General features: G+C 40.3%; 2 pseudogenes; one reads left to right on the forward strand and one right to left on the reverse strand.

Annotated features, from left to right (window-relative positions):
- The first annotated feature begins 4,017 nt into the window (after positions 1 to 4,017).
- Positions 4,018 to 4,172, forward strand: LOC142841919 (U1 spliceosomal RNA; annotated as a pseudogene).
- A 2,581-nt stretch (positions 4,173 to 6,753) lies between these two features.
- Positions 6,754 to 7,198, reverse strand: LOC142840882 (large ribosomal subunit protein eL27-like; annotated as a pseudogene).
- Positions 7,199 to 9,921: the final 2,723 nt, after the last annotated feature.

Here is a 9,921-nt window from a genome sequence, read left to right on the forward strand (position 1 = left end):
GAGAGGAGACTGGGAAGGCACACGGAGACTTTCAGGGGAGCAGTTTAAATAGACTGGGGAAGGGGTAAAGAATTGGCAGGTTGACAGGCACAGGGGTTGGGCTGTCTTGCCCCTCCTTGAGGGAAGGGTCAAGGTTTAGCAGATTCAGGGGCGGGACTGTCTTGCTCCTCCTTGGGGGAGTGGCCAAGTTTTGTAAGTTACAGGGGTGGGGCTGTCTTCCCCCTCATTGGGGGAGGGGTCGAGTTTTGTCAGGCACCTGGGTGGGACTGTCTTGTCCCTCCTTGAGGGAGGGGTCAAGGTTTAGCAGGTACAGGACCAGGGCTGTCTTGCACCTCCTTAGGGGAGGGGTCAAGTTTATTCATGCACAGGGGCGGGACTGTCTCGTCCCTCCTTGGGGAGGTGTCAAGTTTTGGCGGGCACAGGGGCGGAGCTGTCTTACCCCTCCTTGGGGGCGGATTCAAGGTTTGGTGAGCATTGTGTAGGGGCTGTCTTGAGGGAGGGGTCAAAGTTTGTGAGGCACAGGGGCGGGGCTGTCTTACCCCCCCCCCCCCGAGGGAGGGGGTCAAGTTTTGGTGTGCTAGGGACAGGGCCTCCAAAGATTGAGGCCAGAGATTAGGATTTATACTTCCTAGCTAGGCTTGTTTACAGTTTTCACCCCTCCTCCAACCCCAACTGAGTTTTTACTGCTCCCTACAAACTGGCAAGTTTGCTTGTCTCCTGGGGGAGGGTCTAGAGTATATGTGTATATATCTATATCTACACACACACACATTGTGTATGTGTTTTGGGGCAGACAAAAGCGGGGCTCCGTATATGAAGTTAAAGGGTAGCCCTCATCCGTTCTGGGTGCAGCAACCCCTCTCAGTAGCCTCCACCTATGCTTTGTATATGACAACACAAAACAAACTCAGTGGTATTTTTGTAGACATTTTGTTTTATATTACTTTGTTTTGATATTTTGTTTTTTTTGTCTTCTTTGTTTTTTGCCTGAATATTTTAGCTTCCAATTTTCTGTTTTTATAGGTTCTGGTCATATGTGAGTATTTGTGTGTGTGTGTGTGTGTATGTGTGTTGTGTGTTTTCTGTTTTGTGGGTTTTTTTTCTAAAGAGAAAAAGAAAGGGAGTGGAGTTGGGAGGGTGTGGAGATGGTGAGGATCTGGTAGGGAGTTGGAGAAAAGGAATCTGATCTGAATATATTGTATGAAAACAGATTTATTTTCAATAAAATGTGCTTTCTTATAAAAAAGGTGAGGAATGAGGTGAGGGCAGTAGATATTCCTCTATGGCCACATTTCTCTGTGTCCCTCTTAAAGAAGGTGAGTTTTTTTTAAGTAACAAAAGTTATACAGACTGCTGAATGTGGTGGGACATGTCTTTAATGTCAGACACTTAAGGCAGAGGCAAACTCTAGTCTAAATAAAGAATCCCAGACTAGCCAGGGATGCATAATGAGACAAAATATTATACATATTTATGGGGAGGTGTGTGATATTTTAATCCATGTATCCACTGTGTAATGTTCATATTAGAAATAACCAGGTCTACCTCCTCAAACATTTGTCATTTCCTTCTGATGAAAGCATTCACAATCGTTTTTCCCTAGCTATTTTGTAATGCACAGTACACTGTCACTATCTGTAGTGACCTGGCAATAGAATACTAGAAAGTCCTTCTCGTATCTAACTATAGCTTAAGGGGATATATATTTTATGAATGTCTTTGCAACTGAAAAAGCACTCAGACATGCCAATTACATGTGGTAATTAAATGAATAATGTTCTTAGCAGGTTTTCTTGTTCAGGAAAAGGTACTTCATAGCAGCAAAACTTGGTATATTAAGCACACACTCAGAAACCTTGAACCCCTTCTTTCACAGTATACCACAAACCCTGGCAGATGAGGTCCCTGTTGTGCAGAGCCATTCTGTAGAACACAGGTGTGTCCAACTTGTTCATCATATGCAGCAAAGTTACCCATGCAGGAGACCCAACACTTCCTTAAAACATAACGAGGTGGGTTTTTGCAATCTTTTTAAATTAATTGCATAGCTCTCAAGCATGAACTTCATAGATGACAGTGCTATTTTATGTCAAATGGTTGGGCATACCTGCTGAGAAAGGCCTTTACGTATTACCTCATGGTATTTTCTATGCAAATTATTTGGTTCAGCAGTGTTGGTTTGAGCAGGGTTTGGAACCAGGACTAGCTTTGAGGCATGCACAACAGCAGCATGTCTACAGCAAATGATGAGAAAGCTTTTAGCAGTGACTATAGTATGCCAACACTTTGTGCAGGAGAGGAATTTCAGGGTTTGCTGCTCTCCAAAGAAAAGATATGTGGAGGCAGATTTGAAAATTCTGCGTGTACTTTTCCTCCCTCTCTGCCTACCATTCTGAATTAATTTTCTCTCCTAATGATGAGTTTCTGATTGAATCCTGATTAGCCTACTTCCTAGAATGCTGGTAATACCATCCTTTTTATATATCTGCATTATGCATACTGGTTTAGTTTCTTATCAGTTTGCTTCTGATCTTAATTGCCTCAAGTCTACAGCTAATGAGTGAGTTTTAGTAGTGAGTGACAGGACTCAAGAAATAAAATGAGATGTAAAATTTCTATTTCAGAATGGTTTCAAGACCTCCTCAACTACCACCACGATAGCACTGAGAAGGGCATTCTGCTGTTGCCTTCCCCTACCAAGAGGACTTTCTTAAATGGAGTGGCAGAATTGCCATCCTCTCTAGTAACTAGAAGGATCTAGCACACACATGTACAATTATTTTCAAGCCAATGGGGATGCTGTTGTGACAGTAGTCACTCTAGTCAGAGTAATCAGCATGGTCCTCCCAGCCTACAGCAGAAGCAAGAATTACAAATTGAAAACAGAACCACTACCATGTCAGGTAAACTTAAAGAGATACTCACTGTGAGGCTGGAGAGATGGCTCAGTGGTTGGGAGCACTGACTGCTCTTCCCAGGTTCAATTCCAGCAATTACACGGCAGCTCACAACTGTCTGTAACTCCAGTTCCGGGGATCCAACACCCTCACAGATGTACATGCAGACAAAACACTCTGAAAAGTGCACACAAAATAAAAATAAGTTATTTTAAAAAGACATTCACTGTGATTGAAACTATAGGACTATTATTCTTTTTTCTTTTTAATTTATTTATTAAAAATTTCCACCTCCTTCCCTCCTCCTATTTCCCTCCCCCTTCCCCATCTCCCACCCCTCTCCCTCTTCAGTCCTAAGAAAAGTCAGGGTACCCTGCCCTGTGGGAAGTCCAAGGCCCTCCCCACTCCATCCAGGTCTAGGAAGGTGAGCATCCAAACAGACTAGGCTCCCAAAAAGCCAGTACATGCAGTAGAATCAAATCCCAGTGCCATTGTCATTGACTTCTCAGTCAGCCCCCGTTGTCAGCCACATTCAGAGAGTCCGGTTTGATCACATGCTTGTTCAGTCTCAGTATTCTATGAGACAATTTCTCTGTTGTGATAGTTTCGTCTGTCTACTAAAAGCCCCCACTGTGGAAAAACACAGTTTACTTAAGGAACTATATGGCCATATTTTAGTATCAGCTCACAGGCTCCAAAATAATTAACTACCCATCTAGACCATTAGTCTCTCCCTTTAGTGTCCCTAAGATCAAAAATTTATTGCAAGAAAGAAGTAAAATGCTTTATTGTTTCATCTAACTTCCTTGTGGACTTCTAGTTAGCTGGTTTGACACATGTGAAAGGATTCTTACCCATGCTTTAGAAAGAGTCAAGACATTCCAGTGTTTAAAAGGATAGAAGGAAATATTTTCTTAAAAATATTTTCTGTAAGTATTTCATGTATGGATTTCTTCTGTCAATATTTGGATTTACAAGATTAGTGGAAAAATGGGTTCGGCCACTTCTACCAGAGGGCAAATCTTTCACCTGTAAAAGGCCTAATGTCACCGAATCCTGCAGTTGAAATCTGATCTTGACTCTGAACTTGTCTTTATTAAAGTATGGATATGGTCCAGGAACAGCAGCAGTGATACCATGATCATGAGGATGGTTTCCCCAGGGGAAGGCTTATTCATTGCACTCCAGTTGTGTTAAATGAACTCTGTGATGTCCCCAAATGTGGGAAAGTCAACTGCATAATTTCTGGTAGTGGAGAACTGTTTGCTTTCTCCCCTACTAAATATATTTATAAAGAAAAAAAAGAAGGGTCCAGGAAGTATATTAAGGCAGAGCAGTTTTTACTTACTAGGGTCAACAGTTTTCACCCAGTACTATGGGTTACATTGAAAACAAATTTCTATTTCTCTGCCTGAATTTTGACCTCATTTTCTAGGTTTTAGAACTCCTTGGAATTTCTTTATATCCCATTTTCTACCGTTCACACTGAATTTATTTTCTTCTTTCTCTGGAGAACTGATTCTTAAGGAAAAAGATAAACAAGGTTTCTATTAAGCCCCAAAGAACTACTCAGGTATGCAGGGCTGTTTGTACACTGACAGAGCTGCCTGGAGTTACAGGATAAAACAAATATTATTATGGTCCCAATATCAATATTAAGGACCCAATATAAGGTCCCTTCTCCAAAGGGAAATAAATTATATGTTAGAATGTCATGTTCTTAAGTAGCACTCATTAACATCTAATATTAATGAATGCTATTATGTCTGTACCAGTCTGTCATGTATAGCAGCCACTAACCACATGATTGCCAAGCATATGAAATGTGTCTACTTCAAATTAAAATATGTAAGTATAAAACATGAATGTCCTAAAATTTTTGTACTAAAACAAAGTAAAAAAATATTAACAATGATTACCTTTACATTGGATGACATGATGAAGTCAAATATTTGACGTTTACTTGTCTAAATAATAGGGATTAATAAAATTAATTTGTCTTCATTTAACAAAATTAATTTTACCTCTTCCAAATTACTATTTATTGTGACTACTTGGGCATTTAGAATTGGCCACTTGGCTTCTTTCTGTGGTCTGTGTTAGAGTACACAGAGCTACTTCAAACATGTGGCCTGGTGAATAATGTCCTGTTTCTATTTTTTTCTTTTTAAAAATTTATTCTTCTCTCATATATTACATTCTAATGGCAGCTCCCTCTTCTCCTCCCAAACCCTACTCCCCTTTCCCTTAGATCCACTCCTCCTCTGTTTACCTTCAGAAAAGAGCAGGCTTTATTATTATTATTATTTGGGGGAGAGAATTTAATAAATGAGTACAAGATGTTTTGATCAAATATACCCCCCACTCCCTCTCTCCACTTCTCCCTCTCCATGATATAATATTGACCAGCATGATCTTGTACAGACCTTGTGCATGCAGTCACAGCAACTGTGAGTTCTTATATGAAGCTCTATCATTTTATAATCTTTCTGCTACTACTTCTGCAATGATTTCTGAGTCACTGGAGAATGGAATATGACAAGATGTCCCATTTAGAGCTGAGTACTCCACAGTCCCTTATTCTCAACACTGACTGAATGTGAATTTCTGTGTTAATTGCCATCTACTGGGGGAAAAATTTCCAGACTGTTGAGAGATGCACTAATGTATGGGTATAAGGATGTGTTTAAAGGGAAGTTTGATACCATTTAGCAAAACAATGGTAGTAGGTTCTCCCCTATGGCCAATGACCTCTTCTTCAGCCATAGGTTCTTGACTAGATTTACAATACAGGGCATGAGCTCCATCCAGTGGAGTAGGTCTTAAATGCAATCAGAAAGTGCTCTTAGTGACCTCTATCACATTTATACCACTATTACACTTGGCCTTTTTAGATCCATTTCTTGGATATTGTGGATAGTGCTTGAACATGAGAATGCAGAGATCTCTTTGAAGTACTGATTTTAGTTCTTTGGTTATATACCCAATAGTGGAATTGCTAGATCATATGGTAGTTTTATTTTTTTATTATTTTTTTAAATTTGGAAACTTTTATATCGTTTTCCGTAGTGGTTGAGCTAATTTACATTACCATAGTGTATGAGGGTTACCCTTTCTCCCTACCCTAGCCAATGCTTAATATCTTTTTAAAAATGCATTAGTCATTCTTACTGAAGTGAAGTAATGATTCATTGTGGTTTTGATATGCATTTTCCTGAATATTAATGATCCTGAGTATTTTCTCATGTACCTGTTGTTCATTTTATGCCTTTTGAGAATTATCTGTTTTGATCTATGCCCATTTGACATTGGGTTCTCTAACTGCTCTTAAGTTTTTAGGGTCTCATATATTTTGGATATCAAAGTGTTGTCAGATATAGTAGGTCTTATTCTGTAGGTTGTCTCTGCACTGTATTGAATGTTTCCTTTGTTGTACTAAAGCTTTTACACTTGGTATAATTCTACTTATATACTGCTGCTTTCATTGTATGTATTTTGTAGGGACTCTTGTCTGAAAAATCTTGCCAATTTCAATATTGTGAAGCATTTCCCTTATATGCTTTATTCTAGTAGTTTGATAAAGTCAAGTCTTATATTAAGGCCCCAAAATTCATATGCGTGTGGATATACAGTTTTTCTAACTCCGTTTGTTAAAGAGGCTGTTTCTTTTCCACAGTGTATTTTGGCACTTTTGGTCAGAAGTCAATTGGTGATAGATGAATGAGTTAACTTCTAGACTCTCTGTTCTTTCCCAGTGTGCTGTGTGTATGTGTTTATTTCAATAAAATGCGGATTTGACTACTATAGTCAGGTAGCATATATCTCCTGCTTTGTTCTTTTTTTTTGTTTTTTAAACTTTTAATGATGTAAACAAAAACATACCTAAAAGCGAAGCTTCTGGAAAAACCATTTGTTCTTCTCTGTCTTGTATCGTTCCTCAAATTTGACCTTGGCTTCCCGCCTTGCCTTGCGTTTCAGGGCTCGGTCCCTAAAGACATCCTTGTTGACAACAGTTTTGTCCAGGGGGATGTCCACAGAGTACCTTGTGGGCATCAGGGGGTTGTAGTTATAAACCTTCACAAAGGACTTGATCTTGGATCTCTTGGCGACTTTCTTCTTGCCCATGGCTGCCGTCACTTTTCGGGGTTAGCGGTCAATTCCAGCCACCAGGGCATGGCTGTAAGGGCGGTCTGAGGTGCCATCATCAATGTTCTTCACGATGACGGCTTTGCGTCCGGAGTAGCGTCCAGCCAGGACGAGCACCAGTTTCCCGGGTTTCATGAACTTGCCCATTTCGACAGCCAGCAGCCAGTTCCCAGCAGAAAGGAAAGGAGGCCACTTCTCCTGCTTTGTTCTTGTTGCTCAGAATGCCTTTGACTATTGAGAGTTCTTATGGTTTCATTAAGTTTTAGAAGATTTTTTACTACTACTTCTTCTGTGAAGAAAGCCATTGTAATTTTGAGAGAAATTATGTTCAAACTATAAGTGTTTTTGTAAGGGACTTTTAAATAATATTAATTCTTCTAATCCATAAATAAGCTTTCTGATCCTTTGGCATTCTCAAGTGCTTCTCGGATAAACCCCAGTACCACATATATTTGCTTAGTATTGTCCCCCAAAGTACCAGTAAGCATTATTTATTCCTCTTTTTTCTTCTCAAATTATATTTTCAAATGGCTTATATTCTATACTACTTACATTTTCTGTCTATTATACTTAGTTCTTATATCATACTTTAAATTTTCCTAAATGTATTTTTCATCTTAATAACTTCTATTGGACTTTTAAATTGCTTCTATATTTTTTGTTTCTTTTTTTTTTACAAATGACACATTTCTCTGTTTTCTTCAAGCTTACTGAGTTAGTTTCCTTAAAACAACTGTTTTAATTTCTCTGAGACCTTTAAGAATCATTGTGGATTAGCCCCAAGATCCTGTGGCCACAAAAGCTATAAGCTGTGCCAATCTCTGAGACCACTGCTCAACAAGACCAGCACAGCAATGGGTTAGGAACAAAAGCTATGCTTCAAAGAGTTGCTAATTACTTAGAGTCATGACTGTTGGAACCAGCCACAGGCGATGGAATGAAAGTCCAATAGACATAGGCTGCATACATTCCCTTTGCATATAGTGGTATATTATTTGTGTTTTAATAAATGAATCTTGCCTGAGGATCAGAGGGCAAAGCAGCCACACTAGTCAGATATACAGGCCAGGAAGTGGTGGCACACACCTCTAATCCCAGGACTCTGGAGACAGAGGCAGATGGATCTCTGTGAGTTCAAGGCCACCCTGGGCTACACAAGATTGAATCTGTCTAAAAGAGAAAGAGAGCCCCCTCAAAGGTGATCTCAGCACTGGGATCACACGTCTTTAATCCCAGCACTAGGGAGGTGGAGACAGGAGCCATATGACTAGGCAGAGATGTAGGAGGAGGATGCTTGTTTGTTTCCAGCTGCTTAGCCCCGAAATAATCACACAGAAACTGTATTATTTAAATTACTGTTTGGCCCATTATCTCTAGCTTCTTATTGGCCAACTCTTACATATTAATTTAACCCATTTCTATTAATCTGTGTATCGCCACACGGCTGTGGCTTACTGGCTAAAGTTCCCAGCGTCTGTCTCTGATGGGCTACATGGCTTCTCTCTGACTACGCCCTTCTTTCTCCCAGCATTCAGTCCAGTTTTCTCTGTTCCCCTATAGTTCTGTTATAGGCCCAAAGCAGTTCCTTTATTAACCAATGACATTCACAGCATACAGAGGGAAATCCCACATCACAGAGAGAATATAAAGGGGAAGAGACATGAACTCAATGGAGTGCAAGTTTGAGGATTTGTGGAGACAGGATCTTGCCCACTTCAGTCTGAATATTTGGTAGAGGTAAAAGATCTCTCTAGTGGTTGGCTGCTTTGCTTTGCTGATCTTTAAATTGAACCCCATTCTGTCTCTGGATTTTTATTATTTGCCCTACATTAGCACAGGAACTGCACCAGAGTTCTAACCTCAGGCAGAACTGTGAATGGGGGATATAAGACCTGTCCATGTTTGGCTTGAGCAGCTGAGCCAGTTCCAGGGCAAAGATCTGTATGCTTTATTACTCGGTGCTACTCCTCAGTGAGTGAAACCTTGCAGTATACTATGTTGCCTAAACTTAGTATATTGTTGCTGAAGGCAGAACCCTGGTCATCTTGGCTTGTACTTTGTATTAAGGTGGATTGCAGCTGAATTTCATGAGTTGTGAGGAGCTGCAAAGCCATCTCAGGTGGCAGTGATGCAGGCCAAATCACAAATCTGTCCCACTTGATGCACAAAATAGTTTGGGATTAGTCCTGGGGCAGTTCAAGATTCTTGTATGTGAATACTGTTCTGGCAAACTTGGAGGTGAGTGGTCCAGACAGTCCCCTGGCTACAAAAGCTGATGCTAAGCTGGGTCACATTTATATATCAGTCGCAGAGGCTTGGCCACATTCTCAGGTGTAGGACATGTTTACAAGACTACTCTATGGATAGAACTGAAGCAGCTGAAACTCAAGCCTGTACTACAGGCACATAGATTTCCATCTGATTGTTAGTCTACGAGCTGTCCGAGCTTTGGACTACCTACACAACCTTCATTTTTAACTTAAATCTTGGTCTCACATTGAGTCTGCTATTGGACTCTCAGACAAATCCCTGTCTTAGAATCCCCACTGTTTTCCTCAGTTGGTGGAGTTCTGCTCCCCGCTCTACTGCCTGAGGTTGGGGATGGGGCAGTCTCTACTGCCTGCTGCTATACACTGTTACAGTGGTTCAATATTAGACTGCTAACCTAACAACAGGGATCATGGGACTTTTCCCAATAGAGTTTCACTGTGACATGCCCAATTCTGAATTTCAAGTCTAAGGCCTATACTTAATTTTTCATTCCCCCAAGTGGAAAGTGTTTCTCTTTGGGTTTTTCTTAGTAATGGAGAAAATTTGTAAGGGTTTGAATTAAAATTTCCAACATAAGCCTCCGTGTTTAAACACTTAGTAACTGGTC

This window comes from Microtus pennsylvanicus, chromosome X (genome assembly GCF_037038515.1).
Source record: "Microtus pennsylvanicus isolate mMicPen1 chromosome X, mMicPen1.hap1, whole genome shotgun sequence".
Classification (NCBI taxonomy): domain Eukaryota; kingdom Metazoa; phylum Chordata; class Mammalia; order Rodentia; family Cricetidae; genus Microtus; species Microtus pennsylvanicus.